This window comes from Budorcas taxicolor, chromosome 12 (genome assembly GCF_023091745.1).
Source record: "Budorcas taxicolor isolate Tak-1 chromosome 12, Takin1.1, whole genome shotgun sequence".
Lineage (NCBI taxonomy): Eukaryota > Metazoa > Chordata > Mammalia > Artiodactyla > Bovidae > Budorcas > Budorcas taxicolor.
Genome location: NC_068921.1, coordinates 60,973,972 through 60,992,906, shown reverse-complemented (window position 1 = coordinate 60,992,906; position 18,935 = coordinate 60,973,972).

Sequence of the window (18,935 nt, the reverse complement as noted above, 5' to 3'; positions counted from 1 at the left end):
GAATATATCTACCATATATATTCTAGTTCTAGGTGTATGACCAGAAGTAATAAAAATATATTTCCATACAAAGACATAGACACATACTTTTGTAGTAGCTTGATTTTAATAGCCATAAACTGGAAACAACCCAAACAACTAATGAGCGGTTACATAAACAACAAGGGGTGAAGCCTAAAATAGAGTACCGATACATCACTCAAAAGAACAAAGTAATGTTGCACTTAGCCTGGTAAATGACTTTAGAGGTAAATGGTGAGTAAAAAGAGCCAGACACAAGTAGTTCATACATTTTACTCAATTATTATTAAATTATTAAAATATATCAAGTTTTATTAAAGTGATAGAAATGAAGTTAGTCCTTACACCCAGGAATTATTTCAGCTAAAGACACCTAGAAACTGAAGAACACAGTTTGAAAGATAGTAATGCCTTTATAATATTTTCAAATATGTCTGCTTTAACCATAATTAAATAGATATTTCAAAATTTTACAATCACTGAATTTTAACATACACACAAATATGAGTATGTGTGTATACATAAACATATGTGTACATAAACACATATATACAATTACTTTTTTTCTGATATAAATGGGCAGTTATGTCATAGTACTAATTCTTGAAAATATGTATCCTAAATAGACTGATGAAGCTAATGTGAAGAAAATTAAAATTTCAGTCCAGATAATAAAAACAAGCATTTTCTCCTGAAAACATGGCTTCAACTTAATCTAGTATAGGCTAATAATGCCTCTTAAAATTAAATTTATTCCTTATTATAAAGCACTGAAGTATGAAAGAATTTCCACTTATAATTTGCAACTGAGATGGACACAAATAAATCATTTCATAGATAAATAGTGAAAGTATTGAGTATCAACTGGAAAGACTTTCAGAACTTACAAAATAATATACATAAAAATAACAAATGCAGGAAATCAATTATGCTGCTTGCTCTATCAGGTGCTTAATATTCTAATTGTTTGAGAAAGGCCAATATGCATAAAATATTTTGAAAATGGAAATCATATACAAATATTGGAAATTTTCACTATTCTCTTTTAAATATTCAGTCCTATCTTAAATGAGATTGGTGCAACAGCTTAAAACTTGAAGTTTTTCCTGTGAAAAGGAACTGTTGTCTAATGAAAGAGATTTGTAATGTGTAGAATATTGTACATATGAAGTCCATGTGAAAATCTTCCAATGAATGGTGGAAGAGTTTTTGGAGAGTCTGAGGTCAGTGTTGTAAGGATAGTCTGTAGAAGCTTTATTAGAATATTCCTTGAGTAGTAGACTATTCAGTTATTTTTTATTCAATACTAAGAAAGAAAGTTAGAATTGAAGAAAGTCTAGTGGATGGCGTTTTTAGCATTGTACTGTACAAAAATACATCCATTGTTGCATTGGTGTAACACACCACAGGTAGTATCACATTATTATGTGAATGTACTAAGTGTACAGCAGCTAATGATAATTTAGCAAATGCAAAAACACATACACTGCACTGTCTGTTAAAAAGTTTATAATATGGTATTATTTAAATAAAACATTTCTTGAAGAAAATTCAGATTCTCCTGGCTGCCATTTTGCAGCCCTGTGATTCAAAGACGTGATGTAGTTTCTGGCTCTCTGCATTCCGGTGTATGATAAGATTATCTTACTTGCCTTCATCTGGTAGGATGGAACTATGTGACTATTACTGGTGTTAGAGCTAGTAGCAGAAGATATATGTATAAATCTCTTTTGACTGAGGTACTTATTTGAGGCAAGAAGGTAAAATAAGGTTAAGTGTATACAGGAAGTCTGTACTGTTTCTAACTTTTTAAAATAAATCTAAAACTATTCTGAAATGTTACTATTTTTTAAATGTAGCAAATCAAATTAAACAGTATATAAAAAGGGTGGCTCAGATGGTAAAGAATCTGCCTGCAGTGTGGGAGACCCATGTTCGATCCTCGTCAGGAAGATCCCCTGGAGAAGGGACTGACTACCCACTGCAGTTTTCTTGCTTGGAGAATTTCATGGACAGAGGAGCCTGGCAGGCAACATTCCATGGGGTCTCAAAGAGTCAGACATGACTGAGTGACTAACACTTTTTTTTTCCACTCTGACACACTTTTTTTTTCACCCCAACCAAGTGTGTTTATCACAGAAATGTGGAGTTGGTTTAACATTTGAATATTAATAAATACAACTCACATTACTAATGAACAAAACATGACTATCTCACTAGATGCAGAAAAAACATTTGACAAAATTCAAGACTACTTTCTTGTGACAAACTGTTAGCAACTTATGAGTAAAAGGTAATCCTTTTATCTCATAAAAGATATTTTTATAAAACCTACAGCTAACATCAAGATAATTATTTTTTCACCTAAGATAAGGAACCAACCTAGGATGTTGACTCTCACAACAAATAGTGTGGTTGTAGCTAGTGGGATGAGGCAAGAAAAATAATTAAAGTCATCTGGGAAAAAAGTAAAAGTGTTCTTATGTTCTATGTAGAAAATTGTATTAAGTCTACAGAAAAGCTACTAAAACTTAAGGTTAACAAATGTGGTAGACAAGAACATTTCTGTATTGATTGTGATGTATCAAATCCAGTTTACACTTTTGTTTATGCATGCTCCTATTTACAAAGTAGATGCTGTGCTACTGCATATCCTCTCTGAATCATTTTTCCCAATGCCTGTGTCTTCTGTCTTTCAGTTAACCTCTCATTTTCTCTCTCTCTCTTCCACAATCCTACTGCCTCCCTCCTTGTCTTTATCTCTCTCATTTTTCTATTTTTACATATGCATCATATTGATACTATTAATATACCTTATTAAGACTTTTAAAATGGAGATGAAGTTGAGCAAAGAGAGTTCAAGGGAATGAATGAGTTAAATTTTTGATCTTTTATTAGAAATTATCTAAAACATTTCGACTGCAAGGGCTTTTTAGAACTTATTCTTGTATAGCTTAAATGATTTGCAAATTACATAGGGTCACAATCTTCAATTTAAAAAACAGGTTTCAACTTACTTTTAGATCAGTTTTCATGAGAAATTTAATTGCAGGAGTTTAATATTAATGCATTCTCCATACATTTTATAGTGTTTTACTGGATTATATGAAAAAACTACCATATACTGTCAATTGTTAGACAGCAATACTTTCATTATATTAGTGTAAAATGACAGGTGCTACTTTACAGTCTTAAATATAGTTGAAACATTGGGAGCTTATTTTGTTATATTAAAGTGAGGGTTTATCAAAAAAAAATGAATATAAGTGCAATGTGGGGGTAGCACTTAATGCAATCATTATAGGTTTCCAGAAATATAATAGCTAAAGAAATATGGGCAGAATAGTAATAAATTTGGTGATATAGTTATTGTTTATCAAAAGCAAAATAGAGAGTAAAAAATATGTCAAATTCTACTATAATAGAAATACAAAAACATAAACAAAAGTTTACAATTTATGTTAGTTTGTATAATTTATGAAGTTGTTTCACCTATATTGCTTCAATGTTATATATTCTATATAGATTGATTTTTAATCTGTAGAACTGGAGCATAAGTTCTATGATTTTATAGTGTATGAAAAGTATCAAAAGAGTATTTGAGCCTTATCAAGGTCAATAAAAATAATTCTATTGCTAATTCAGATAATGTTAGGCAGTTTATTATGTTCAAGTTCATTTAAAAAAATGTCCATTCTTTCAGGAATTAATTTGTACAAAAACACAGTGAGTTATTTCTGCTTCTCAACATATTGTTGTCATGCTTTTAATTAGAGGATACTCATTAATCATATAAACCAATCTTTGTATTGATTCTTTGAATGGATTACAAATAGATAGTGATCATCCTGAAGGTCATTATTTCAAAACTGCAAAGAATCAGGCAATGATTATCAAGGTACAAGAGTGCTTGATAACACAATCAAGAATTTACATAATTCATTATGATCTCTTTATCCAGGAAGATGTAATGATAGCATGCAGTAGGGAGATAAATTATAGAAAATCATCTGCTTACAGCTTCATACATATTTAAAAGAAAGACTATTTTTCTGATAAACCAGGCCCTGCATTTTCAAGGCTGTTTTGTGCAAAGTTATTATGCTTCTATTGTTATAGACTCTAATGCTCACCTTGATCTTCTCAGCACTCATATATAAAAGTATCTTTATTAATATTGTTACTTGCAATGTATATATACATATAATGTGTATATAGTAAATTTTTAAAGTTTAAAATGATCACTAGTCATTCTTTTAACTAAAGCGAACACACTCTTTTCTTTCTATATTTTTTGCCTGTCTTCTTTAATTATTGCTACTCATTCTAAAATTTCTTTAAAATCCTCAATGGAAAACATAATGATGAATTTAATAAGGTGGTTGAGGTTTAAACAATGGTATATGGTAGCAATCATTTGCATTTTAATTCCAGCTATGACATGGAGCCTTTGATATTTTGAGCTAGCTATTTCTTCCTAATCTCAATTTAAAATATGAAATAAAAATTAAATATATAACTCCAAATTAGATTAACACAATCCCACATTATTTTAATATAATAAATGTTTTATTAAAAGGAAGACAGTCTTATTTTTCATTGTATATATATCAAATATCAAATAGTAAAAACTGATGAAATGCTTTCCAGCTAATTGTATCATAAAGCCTTTGTTATTGAATTTTTTCTTATAAATATGCATATTTGATATCTTGTTTTGCACCCCTGATATCCCCTAAGGTAGTGTGTGCACTATCTTGGATATGAATCAGGCAGGTATGAAGAAATAAAACCACAATAACATCAATAATAATGCCATTTTTCTTAATTAATTTTGTCCTTGAAACACAGTGGGTTGTCTCTATATGATACTCAAAAAGATTTAAACCATCCTCCAATTTTTCTTCCTTGATATCACCCCCTCTATCTGTTTTACTTTTTTGGTCAATTATTACAATACTTTTCTAAATTCTCAAACTGTTCTAAATCCTCAAATCCTATGGTATTGCAACCAGAGATTAAACATCTAAAGATATATTTTTACATAAATCCTATGCTTACAATATTCCAGTAGTTGTTTCTTGTCTCAAAATAAATATTAGTCTACTTATAATGTAGCATCATACAATTTTATGACAGAACGCCTCTTTTGTTTTTTTCCACTTTATACTCCATTCTTTGTTCTCTGGTTTGTCATCCATGTTTCATTTCTTCAATTGTCTCCTAACTGGCACGATTGCACTTCTTCCTATGATATTTATAACTCTTTATTTTACTTTAAAGCTGAAACTTCCCCTTTGCTTAATAGCTTTGATTTCACATCTTCAGGTCACCTTATTTGAGTCCTAAAATCTGGACAATAAATGGTCAAAATCTCTGTAATCCTTCAGAAATCCCTGTAAGTATTTCTGTTGAGAGATTATGTCACATATTTGGAATACTTGTTTCTCATTTTACTCCACTAATAGATGCACATATTCTATAAGGTACTAAAAGCCTCAAAGTGTTGTACAGTGAGTAAATGAATCAAATATAAATTAACAGAGTAACTTATTATTGTCTTCTCTCCCTTCTTTCCTGAGAAATTAAATCTGGGATAAAAGCCCTTAAATTTTAATTCTAAGATGTATGTTTTGAAAATGAAAGAAAAATTATCTTTCTTCTGTGATCCATATTCTAACAGTGTTCATTTTGTCAAACAAATGAATAAGCATAATGGGCAGCCCATATTGAGAAGCCAAGACCAGGAAATTTTGATTTTGTGAGTAAATGAATAAAAGAGAAGAAAAATGAATGAGATACAGGAGCAGAGAATAGAGTTGTGAGATCCAAATTAAAATGTATATTTATGAGACAGTAGATCCTAAAAGCTCCTGTCATAAGAAACAAAGCATATATGTATAAACATGTGGAAATGTATGTTAACTAGACTTACTCTGGTGATCATTTCATAATATGTACAAATGCTACATCATTATTTTATAGAACTGAAATTAGTATGATGTTACACATCAAATATATATCAATTAAAATAAGAAAATATGTATGCTTACACTTGAAACAGAATCTTAATATTTCTTCTGTTCATGGCTAATTCTCAGAAATGGGAAATAAGATAATCTCTAGTTATCCAAGATGTAAGTTCTGTATTTTAGACCTGTTCTGAACTCCTCAGTCTTTTTAATCATTTTCAAAAGCTAAAGGATGAATATTGACAGGGACCATTTTAATAGAGTAGTGAAAATCAGTTACTATATATGGAAGCCACTGTGGCTCAGAGGGTAAAAGATCTGCCTGCAATGTGGGAGACCTGGGTTCAATTCCTGGGCTGAAAAGACCCCCTGGAGAAGGAAATGAAAACCCATTGAGTATTCTTGCCTGGAGAATCCCATGGACAGAGGAGCCTGGCAGGCTACAATCCATGAGATCACAAACAGTTGGCTGAACAACCTACACTTTCACTTTTTTCACATGGTAGTCAGATCACCTGTCTCTAATGAAATACATACAAATAGCAAATGTTTTTCAATGAAAAATAAATGATCTTGAAAAGTATCCCATTTAACCAGAGTACAGAAATAGCTACTGAATCTTACCATATGCTTATAAAGATTAAGTAATTTCAACCTTCTCATTACCCTTCATTGTATGGGGAAAAATTGAAAAGGAGAGGATAAGACAAACAAAAATTAGAAATGGCTATAAAGTAGTAAAAAGAAAGAGGGGAGGATGGGAGATAAGTGATCAAAAGACCACTGTCTTTGATGGAGGAGCAGTTAGAGGAGATAGTTCAGGTAAATCCTTATTTTTTTTGTCATATATCTGTATCATTACTGACCTGTATCTACCCTTGTTTTGATATAAGAAACCAATATTTATGCCACAAAATAATGTCATTTCCCAAGAATTCTATAGCAAAGAATTTGACTCACATGGTAAATGTGGGGATTATGCCATGAGCTATAATTTGATTCAAGGGAGGAATCAATATCCTGATTTTGGAGACTAAAATACATTGTGGTATCCTGGGGCACCTAAGGCACTTCTCTATATTCTTTATAAATAGGGAGTGTTCCCTCATTTAAAATGACCTGCTTTAGTGCTAGGAGAGAAAGGCTAAGGATTGAAAACCCATCTGTCTTTGAGGAAAATTCTTTTTGTTCATTTGGAGAATGATTACTTGTGTTTACAGAGTATACAAATTAAAAAATTAAAAACAGAAAAATAAACATAGCCACCCTTTTTCATGGAACCAAGTAATAGCTAATTGTATTAATATATATATTTACTCATCTGAAAAGCAAATGAGTAAGTATACATTTTTGAGTGCATAAACTGATTAATCTCATCAATTAGAACTCTATATTGCTCCTTAATAGTGCAGTTAAAAAGTATTACAATAGAGAGGGCAATTAATGCTAATATGCCACAAGTAATCGAGATGTGTGACATCTAGTTCTGATTGAGAGAAAATTGACATTGGCAGAGGCACTGCAAATCATGGTTGGTATGCCCAAAATACCCAAATTCCCTCTTGTATTCCCTGGTGGCTCAGACAGTAAAGAATCCACCTGCAATGCAGGAGATCTGGGTTTGAACCCTGGGTCAGTAAGATCTCCTGGAGAAGGGAACAGCTACCCATTCCAGTATTCTTTCCTGGAGAATTCCATGGACAGAGGAGCCTGGTGGGCTACAGTCCAAAGGATTATAAAGAGTTAGACACAACCGAATGACTAACACTTTCACTTTTCATACTTCCTTAGGTTATAATAAATTTCAACAAAAGCATCAAATAACTTTCTGGATATTTGATATTGTTCTGTGATGTTATTTTATTCATGCTGTTTTATGTATCTAGGTCAGGTTTCTGGTCCTTTTTGCTTCCATCTGCTCAGTTAGTCATATAGGTCTATTAGAATTATGCTATTAGATACCATTGTTGCTGTTGTTCAGTCCCTATGTCTTTTCTGACTCTTCTTTAGCCTGTATCCCACTAGGCTCCTCTCACCATGGGATTTCCCAGCCAAGAATTTCCTTTTCCAGGGGATCTTCCCAGATCAGGAATCGAATCTGAATCTTCTGCATTGGAAGGTGGATTTTTTATGTCTGAACCACCAGGGAAGCCCATCAGAGACATTACTGGTGCTCAAAATATACTAACCATTATTTTTTTTGTTTTCAATCATATCTGAATCTTCTATCAGATTACTAAAAAACAAAAATTAAAAGCAACCACAGAAAAAACCCTGAACTTTTTTTACCTACTTTAACAAATCTTTTCACGTGTTAGGCAAGTTTTGGCAAATAAAGCAGTATATTATCTTTGTGAAGAAACAAAGTGTCAAAAAGATGCAATTTTTGAATTTCTGCATGATTTAACATCTAATAGAAAGGAAAAAGGAAATTATAATTATTTTATGTATCAAATGAGAACCATCATGCTGAAACCTGAAGGAAATACAGAGAACATTCAGTTCAATAATATTCTCCAATTCAGTAGATTAAGTCGAATTCTCTTTCTTGGGTAAGCAGAATCCTCCTGGACTAAATATTTATATTGTTTAGTGTGAAACTGAATATTCAGTCAACTTGGAATTGTCTTTACCTACTTTTATATACTTCAGAGATTCCACAAATATTAATTTTATATTTATCATAAGAATTTTTAATCACGTACATCCTATAGATAAACTGGATAAATTAAAAGTGATGATTGACACTCTTCTCTCTTCATTTCTTGATAATATTCATCTCATATAATGAGCTTCTATGATTTCCTTTAACACTCACATATGATCTGGAAGAGAGGCTAAAATTTCCCAAAATAACTTTCAAATTATTTCTGTCTTAATGTAATTGCTCCTGCAAATGTAATGCCCTGGTAGTTTATTGATCACAGTTATAATGTGCTTTTTATACTCCTGCACTGTACACTACCCTTCATTGCTACATTAACTTACACCATTTAAAACCCATTTTCTTTTCCCTTAATTTTGAACTAATAAAGTCTGACAAAGTTATGAGTTCTCCTGTAATATTTTTTCCTACAGAACATGATTACTGGTATTGCATAGTAGTTAAATGGATGGGCTAGGGAATTAGATACATCTAGGTTGCCTTACAAATAGCTGTGAAAGGAAGAGAACTGAAAAGCAAAGGAGAAAAGGAAACATAAGTATCTGAATGCAGAGTTTCAAAGAATAGCAAGAAGATATAAGAAACCCTTCCTCAGCGATCAATACAAAGAAATAGAGGAAAACAACAGAATAGGAAAGACTAGAGATCTCTTCAAGAAAATTAGAGATACCAAGGGAATATTTCATGCAAAGATGGGCTCTATAAAGGACAGAAATTGTATGGACTTAACAGAAGCAGAAGATATTAAACAGAGGTGGCAAGAATACACAGAAGAACTGTACAAAAAAGATCTTCATGACCAAGATAATCACGATGGTGTGATCACTCACCTAGACCCAGACATCCTGGAATGTGAAGTCAATGGGCCTTAGAAAGCATCACTACAAACAAAGCTAGTGGAGGTGATGGAATTCCAGTTGAGCTATTTCAAATCCTGAAAGATGATGGTATGAAAGTGCTGCATTCAATATGCCAGCAAATTTGGAAAACTCAGCAGTGGCCACAGGACTGGAAAAGGTCAGTTTTCATTCCAATTCCAAAGAAAGGCAATGCCAAAGAATGCTCAAGCTACTGCACAATTGCACGCATCTCACATGCTAGTAAAGTAATGCTCAAAATTCTCCAAGCCAGGCTTCAGCAATACGTGAACCATAAACTTCCAGATGTTCAAGCTGGTTTTAGAAAAGGCAGAGGAACCAGAGATCAAATTGCCAGCATCCGCTGGATCATGGAAAAAGCAAGAGAGTTCCAGAAAAGCATCTATTTCTGCTTTATTGACTATGCCAAAGCCTTTGACTGTGTGGATCACAATAAACTGTGGAAAATTCTGAAGGAGATGGGCATACCAGACCACCTGACCTGCCTCTTGAGAAACCTATATGCAAGGTCAGGAAGCAACAGTTAGAACTGGACATGAAACAACAGACTGGTTCCAAACAGGAAAAGGAGTACATCAAGGCTGGATATTGGACCCTGGTAATTTAACTTGTATGCAGAGTACATCATGAGAAACGCTGGGCTGGAAGCACAAACTGGAATCAAGATTGCTGGGAGAAATATCAATAACCTCAGATATGCAGATGGCACCACCCTTATGGCAGAAAGTGAAGAAGAACTAAAAGCCTCTTGATAAAAGTGAAAGAGGAGAGTGAAAAAGTTGGCTTAAAGCTCAACATTCAAAAAAAAGGAAGATCATGGCATCTAGTCTCATCACTTCATGGGAAATAGATGAGGAAACAGTGGAAACAGTGTCACTTTATTTTTTGGGCTCCAAAATCACTATAGATGGTGATTGCAGCCATGAAATTAAAAGACACTTACTCCTTGGAAGGAAAGTTATGACCAACCTAGATAGCATATTCAAAAGCAGAGACATTACTTTGCCAACAAAGGTCCATCTAGTCAAGGCTATGGTTTTTCCTGTGGTCATGTATGGATGTGAGAGTTGGACTGTGAAGAAAGCTGAGCACCGAAGAATTGATGGTTTTGAACTGTGGTGTTGGAGAAGACTCTTGAGGGTCCCTTGGACTGCAAGGAGATCCAACCAGTCCATTCTACAGGAGATCGGTCCTGGATGTTCTTTGGAAGGACTGATGCTAAAGCTGAAACTCCAGTACTTTGGTCACCTCACGCGAAGAGTTGACTCATTGGAAAAGACTCTGATGCTGGGAAGGATTGGGGCAGGAGGAGAAGGGGACGACAGAGGATGAGATGGCTGGATGGCATCACCGACTCAATGGATGTTAGTTTGAGTGAACTCCGGGAGTTGGTGATGGACAGGGAGGCCTGGCGTGCTGCAATTCATGACGTCGCAGAGAGTTGGACATGACTGAGAGACTGAACTGAACTGAAGGTTCACATTTAAATGCTTTTGGTGTTAAATGTGGGAAGTTGAGTTATTTAAATTACTGCAACTGAACACCGGAGAAGGCAGGGGCACCCCACTCCAGTACTCTTGCCTGGAAAGTCCCATGGACGGAGGAGCCTGGTAGGCTGCAGTCCAAGGGGTTGCTAAAAGTCGGACACGACTGAGCGACTTCACTTTCACTTTTCACTTTCATGCATTGGAGAAGAAAATGGCAACCCGCTCCAGTGTTCTTGCCTGGAGAATCCCAGGGATGGGGGAGCCTGGTGGGCTGCCGTCTATGGAGTCGCACAGAGTCGGACACAACTGAAGCGACTTAGCATCAGCAGCAGCAGCAACTGAACACCTCACTTCAAAAATGATAATTAGACTATGTCACCCTGGTGGCTCAGACAGTAAAGCCTCTGTCTACAATGAGGGAGGCCCGAGTTGATACCCGGATCAGGAATTTCCCCTGGTGAAGGAAATGGCAACCCACTCCAGTATTCTTGCCTGGAAAATCCCAAGGACGGAGAAACCTGGTAGGCTACGTCTATGGGGTCACAAAGAATCTGACAAGACTGAGCGACTTCACTTTCACCTTACATTTTAAGTATTATATATATAATCTGTGAAAGTCATTTAGCCCACTCTTGCCTAAAAAAGTAAAGAAAGTGAAGATGCTCAGTCATGTCGGACTCTTTCCGATTCCACGCCATAGACTGTAGCCCACCAGGCTTCTCGGTCCATGGGATTTTCCAGGCATGAATACTGGAGTGGGTTGCCATTTCCTTCTCCAGGGGATTTTCCTGACCCAGGGATTGAATCCGGGTCTCCCACATTGTAGGCAGACTACCATCTGAGCTACCAGGGAAGCCCAATCTTGGTTATTATGAGTCTAATTGCCTTCTGGGTGGTGGTGTAAGCCTAAGCATTTGTGCATTTGGTCATCTGAGTAATATGATAGTTCCTAAATATTTTAATGAACAGAGAATTAAAATCATCTATGAATGAAATCTATCTTTCTTACTACTTGTTTTCTATCATTTTATTTACTTTCATGGTTATAAATTTAAGCTGTTTGTTCTTGGTGGTATGATAAGGTAACAAAGCTTATAAATGGTTTACTGAATGGAAAATATAGTATAAATTTCTACTAAGATAGACTTTACTTCCAAATTTTCATTTTATATAGTATATGAAAAATACCGCTAGGCAGTCCCATTTTATGAAATCCAAAACAGGGAATATCTTTTAGTTTTCTCATGAAGATAAGTCATTGGGAAATGTTGACAAAATTATTTTAGTATAAATTGATCATGGTGATAGTGACTTAATATGAATTGAAAACAGAAAACAATGTCTTTACAATGACAGTTGAGACATCAATTATTGAGTATACATCAAATTGAAATGTTAAGCAATTATTAATAGTTAATTGTTAATTTTTATAAAACCCAACGCACACTCATCTCTCCTAGGCTTTCAAAATTAGAACACGTGCACATTTACTTTTGTAGATACATATGCATCTACCCTAATGAAGACAATTCAATGTATCTTTATAATAATTCTCATACATTATATTCAATAGTGACTTGGTAGACCATACATAAATATGACTTCTAATACCAAAAAAACCTTTAAGTTTATACAAGACAAAAGAAAGTTGATCACTCCCTATTAATGTAGATAATATTAAGAAAATTACTATGTCTAATTAATTATCAACTGTATTTCAGCCTGCTTTGTTGTATGATAAACATTTTAGTGACTTAAAATAATATCATTTAATTTTCATGTACATTTCTTTTTTTTTCTTTTTTTTAAATTTTTTATTTTTACTTTATTTTGCTTTACAATACTGTATTGGTTTTGCCATACATTGACATGAATCCACCACGGGTGTACATGCGATCCCAAACATGAACCCCCCTCCCACCTCCCTCCCCACAACATCCTTCTGGGTCATCCCCGTGCACCAGCCCCAAGCATGCTGTATCCTGCATCGGACATAGACTGGTGATTCGATTCTTACATGATATTATACATGTTTCAATGCCATTCTCCCAAATCATCCCACCCTCTCCCTCTCCCTCTGAGTCCAAAAGTCCGCTATACACATTCATGTACATTTCTGTAAGTTGGCTGGTGTAAAGCTTATTCAGGTTGGACTCAGCTGGCTTTGGCTCCAAGATAAGGAGTGGAGCCAAGCTCATTTTAGATATCTATGTATTGATTTCATTATATGTATATATTTTCAATGTAATAAATTAAATATTTCAAATATGTGTATACTTAAATTATTTCAATAATGACAGATTGCTGTATTATATTTCATGATATGGACATACCCTAGGTTTACTTAATCAGTTTCTAACAATGTGTATTTATGTTTTCTTACATTTTCACTATTAGAAAAATATGTTTCCCTAGGCATTAGTGTACAGACATTGTTACTCTTACATAAGGCAAATCTTTAGAGAATAAAGAGAAGTAAAGTAATTCCTATAATATAAGATATGCACATTTCTAATGCAATAAGTTTTTTTCAAACTGCCTTTTATAGAGCAATTAAATTTCTACTCTCAACAACAGTTGGCATTATTAAAACCTGATGGCTAAAATATGCTAATAATGTTCTAATCTGCATTCCATTTTATTATTAATGAGATAATGTACCCTTTTATGGACCATTTTTATTCCTTCTTTTTTGGCTCCACTTCATAATTGCTTCCAAATTATTTAATTGAGTGGGTTTTATTTTCCTTCTTTGCTTTGTAGGAAATGTTTATATATCCTGGCTCTCAATGCTCTATATGATAAACATGTGGCAAATGTATCTTTTCAGTTGCTGCTTGTCTATTAGCAATATTTATGGTGAATCAGAATTTTAATCTTGATATAACCAAGTTTATCAAAGTTTACTTTATGACTATTCCTTTTTATGTCTTGTTAATATTTTTCTCTCCTATAGACACAAATATTGCATACTAATTTTTATTCAAATTCTCCTAATATTTTTAAAGCATATACTGCAGAACCATAATCTTAGGTTTACATCCTAGTATGCAATTTAGCAGCTTTATGACATTGAGCAAGAAACCCCTCTGTGCTTCACTTTCCAAAACTAAAAATTAGAATTATACTAAACAGCAGCATATTTGCTACTATTGGTGACTAAGTGCCAGCAAATTTGGAAAACTCAGCAGTGGCCACAGAACTGGAAAAGTTCAGTTTTCATCCCAATCCCAAAGAAAGGGAATGCCAAAGAATGCTCAAACTACCGCACAATTGCACTCATCTCACATGCTAGTAAAGTAATGCTCAAAATTCACTGAGACAGGCTTCAGCAATACGTGAACCATAAACTTCCAGATGTTCAAGCTGGTTTTAGAAAAGGCAGAGGAACCAGAGATCAAATTGTCAACGTCTGCTGGATCATGGAAAAAGCAAGAGAGTTCAAGAAAAACATCTATTTCTGCTTTATTGACTATGCCAAAGCCTTTGACTGTGTGGATCACAATAAACTGTAGAAAATTCTGAAGGAGATGTGACTAGCAGACCACCTGAACTGCCTCTTGAGAAACCTATATGCAGGTCAGGAAGCAACAGTTAGAACTGCACATGGAACAACAGACTGGTTCCAAATAGGAAAAGGAGTACATCAAGGCTGGATATTGTCAGCCTGCTTATTCAACTTCTATGCAGAATACATCATGAGAAATGCTGGGGTGGAGGCAGAACAAGCTGGAATCAAGATTGCCAGGAAAAATATCAATAACTTCAGATATGCAGATGGCACCACCCTTATGGCAGAAAGTGAAGAAGAACTAAAGATCCTCTTGATGAAAGTGAAAAAGGAGAGTGAAAAAGTTGGCTTAAAACTCAATATTCAGAAAACGAAGATCATGGCATCTGGTCCCATCACTTCATGGGAAATAGATGGGAAAAGAGTGGAAACAGTTCAGTTCAGTTCAGTTCAGTCGCTCAGTCGTGTCCGACTCTTTGCGACCCCATGAATTGCAGCACGCCAGGCCTCCCTGTTCATCACCATCACCCGGAGTTCACTCAGACTCACGTCCATCCAGTCGGTGATGCCATCCAGCCATCTCATCCTCGGTCGACCACTTCTCCTCCTGCCCCCAATCCCTCCCAGCATCAGAGTCTTTTCCAATGAGTCAACTCTTCACATGAGGTGTCCAAAGTACTGGAGCTTCAGCTTTAGCATCATTCCTTCCAAAGAAATCCCAGGGTTGATCTCTTTCAGGATGGACTGGTTGGATCTCCTTGCAGTCCAAGGGACTCTCAAGAGTCTTCTCCAACACCACAGTTCATAAGCATCAATTCTTCAGCGCTCAGCCTTCTTCACAGTCCAACTCTCACATTGATACATGACCACAGGAAAAACCATAGCCTTGACTAGACGGACCTTAGTCAGCAAAGTAATGTCTCTGCTTTTGAATATACTATCTAGGTTGGTCATATCTTTTCTTCCAAGGAGTAGGCGTCTTTTAATTTCATGGCTGCAATTACCACAGTGATTTCGGACCCCAAAAAATAAAGTCTGACACTGTTTCTACTGTTTCCCCATCTATTTTCCATCAGTGATGGGCCAGATGCCATGATCTTCGTTTTCGGAATGTTTTGATTTAAGGCAACTTTTTCGTGCTCCTCTTTCACTTTCATTAAGGGGCTTTTTAGTTCCTCCTCACTTTCTGCCATAAGGGTGGTGTCATCTCCATATCTGAGGTTATTGATATTTCTCCTGGCAATCTTGATTCCAGCTTGTGTTTCTTCCAGTCCAGCATTTCTCATGATGTACTCTGCATAGAAGTTAAATAAGCAGGGTGACAGTATACAGCCTTGACCTACTTCTTTTCCTATTCGGAACCAGTCTGTTGTTCCATGTCCAGTTCTAACTGTTGCTTCCTGACCTGCATACAGATTTCTCAAGAGGCAGGTTAGGTGGTCTGGTATTCCCATCTCTTTCAGAATTTTCCACAGTTTATTGTGATCCACACAGTCAAAGGCTTTGATAGTCAATAAAGCAGAAATAGATGTTTTTATGGAACTCCCTTGCTTTTTCCATGATCCAGCAGATGTTGGCAATTTTAGAAAAACTGCCTTTTCTAAAGCCAGCTTGAACATCAGGGAGTTCACCATTCACATATTGCTGAAGCCTGGCTTGGAGAATTTTGAGCATTACTTTACTAGCATGTGAGATGAGTGCAATTGTGCGGTAGTTTGAGCATTCTTTTGCATTGCCTTCCTTTGGAATTGGAATGAACACTGACCTTTTCCAGTCCTGTGGCCACTGCTGAGTTTTCCAAACTTGCTGGCAAATTGTGTGCAGCACTTTCACAGCATCATCTTTCAGGATTTGAAACAGCTCAACGGGAATTCCATCACCTCCACGAGCTTTGTTCGTAGAGATGCTTTCTAAGACCCACTTGATTTCACATTCCAAGATGTTTGGCTCTAGATTAGTGATCACATCATCATGATTATCTGGGTCATCAAGATCTTTTTTGTACTGTTCTTCCGTGTGTTCTTGCCACCTCTTCTTAACATCTTCTGCTTCTCTTAGATCCATACAATTTCTGTCCTTTATCGAGCCCATCTTTGCATGAAATATTCCCTTGGTATCTCTAATTTTCTTGAAGAGATCTCTAGTCTTTCCCATTCTGTTGTTTTCCTCTATTTCTCTGCATTGATCTCTGAAGAAGGCTTTCTTATCTCTTCTTGCTATTCTTTGGAACTCTGTATTCAGATGCTTATATCTTTCCTTTTCTCCTTTGCTTTTCACCTCTCTTCTTTTCACAGCTATTTGTAAGGCCTCCCCAGACAAACATTTTGCTTTTTTGCATTTGTTTTCCATGGGGATGGTCTTGATCTCTGTCTCCTGTACAATGTCACGAACCTCATTCCATGGTTCATCAGGCACTCTGTCTATCAGATCTAGACCCTTAAATCTATTTCTCACTTCCACTGTATAATCATAAGGGATTTGATTTAGGTCATACCTGAATGGTCTAGCGGTTTTCCCTACTTTCTTCAATTTAAGTCTGAATTTGGCAATAAGGAGTTCATGATCTGAGCCACAGTCAGCTCCTGGTCTTGTTTTTGTTGACTGTATGGAGCTTCTGCATCTTTGGCTGCAAAGAATATAATCAATCTGATTTCAGTGTTGATCATCTGGTGATGTCCATGTGTAGAGTCTTCTCTTGTGTTGTTGCAAGAGGGTGTTTGCTATGACCAGTGCATTTTCTTGGCAAAACTCTATTAGTCTTTGCCCTGCTTCATTCCGCATTCCAAGGCCAAATTTGCCTGTTACTCCAGGTGTTTCTTGACTTCCTACTTTTGCATTCTGTATGGTTTTATTTCTGGATCTAGGCACTCAATTTGTTCCATTTACCTATTTTTCTATCTAAAGTGGCCAACTGTCTGAATTAATTCCTGAATTTCATTTCAATGAACATGTTTTGGATTGCTAGTAAATAGAAACATGCTTACTTTTTGTGTTTTTTTTGCCTTTTGTTTATTTTTTTCCTTATTAATCTCAACAATTAGTTCTAGTAGGTTTTGCTTATTTTTGTAGATTCTTTGGAACTTTCTCTGTAGACTGGAGTGCTATCATATGTAAAGACAGGATTATTCTTCCTTTCTAACAATCTGTTTTATGACTGATAAGTTTTAAAATACTTCAGATTTAAAATACTTTGGTGATTTAGGAAGTTCTGACCTTGATATAATTAAAACTTTTCGATATATTAGTATACCTACAAATAAGCATTTGGAAGAAAAGTAAGTGTTCACTAAATTCATCAATTAGCCTGACACAGTGTTCCCAAAGCTAAAGCATGGCTGAATATATGCTTACAATCCAAGTCTTTACAAAAATGAGAAAATATACTATCAATCAGTATACTATGACAATATAACAGGTAGTTAATAGTTTTCTTAAAAAGACTTGGTAGATAAATACAAGTAAATGAAAATATAACTATGATTCACTGATATCTTAAGTATATCACTTTGTATTTATTGTTGTTGTTTAGTCATTAAATTGTATCCCACTCTTTGTGACCCTCATGGACTGTGGCATGCCTGGCTTCCCTGTCTTTCACTTTCTCCCAGAATTTGCTCAGACTAATGTTCATTGAGTCATTGATGCCTTCCAATGTCTCATCCTCTATTGCCTCCTTTTCCTCTTGCCCTCAATCTTTCTCAACATCAGTATTGACTTTTTGCATCAGGTGGCCAAAGTATTGAAGCTTCAGATCAGTATCAGTCCTTCAAATGAATTATCAGGGATGGTTTCCTTGAGGATTAACTGGCTTGTTTCTGTTGCTGTCCAAAGAACTCTCAAGAGTCTTCTCCAGCACCACACTTTGAAAGCATCAATTCTTAAGCACCCAGACTTCTTTATGGTCCAAATCTTGCATTGTTACCTGACTACTGGAAAAACCATAGCTTTGACTATATGGACTTTTGTGGTAAAGTAATGTTTTGCTTTTTAATACCCTGCCTAGGCTTGTCATAGCTTTTCTTCTAAGGAGCAAGTGTTTAATTTCATGGCTACAGTCACTGTCCACAATGATTTTGGAGCCCAAGAAAATAAAATCTTCCATTGTTTGGATTGTTTCCCCAACTATTTGCCATGAAGTGATAGGACCTGATGCCATGATCTTAGATTTTGAGCTTTTTAATTTTCCATTCTCACCCTCATCAAGAGGTTCTTTAGTTCCTATATGCTTTCTGTCATTCAAATAAGTTCAGTTCAGTCACTCAGTTGTGTCCAACTCTTTGCGACCCCATGGACTGCAGCACGCCAGGCCTCCCTGCCCATAACCAACTCCCAGAGTTTACTCAAACTCATGTCCATTGAGTTGGTGATGTCATCCAATAATCTCATTCTCTGTCATCCCCT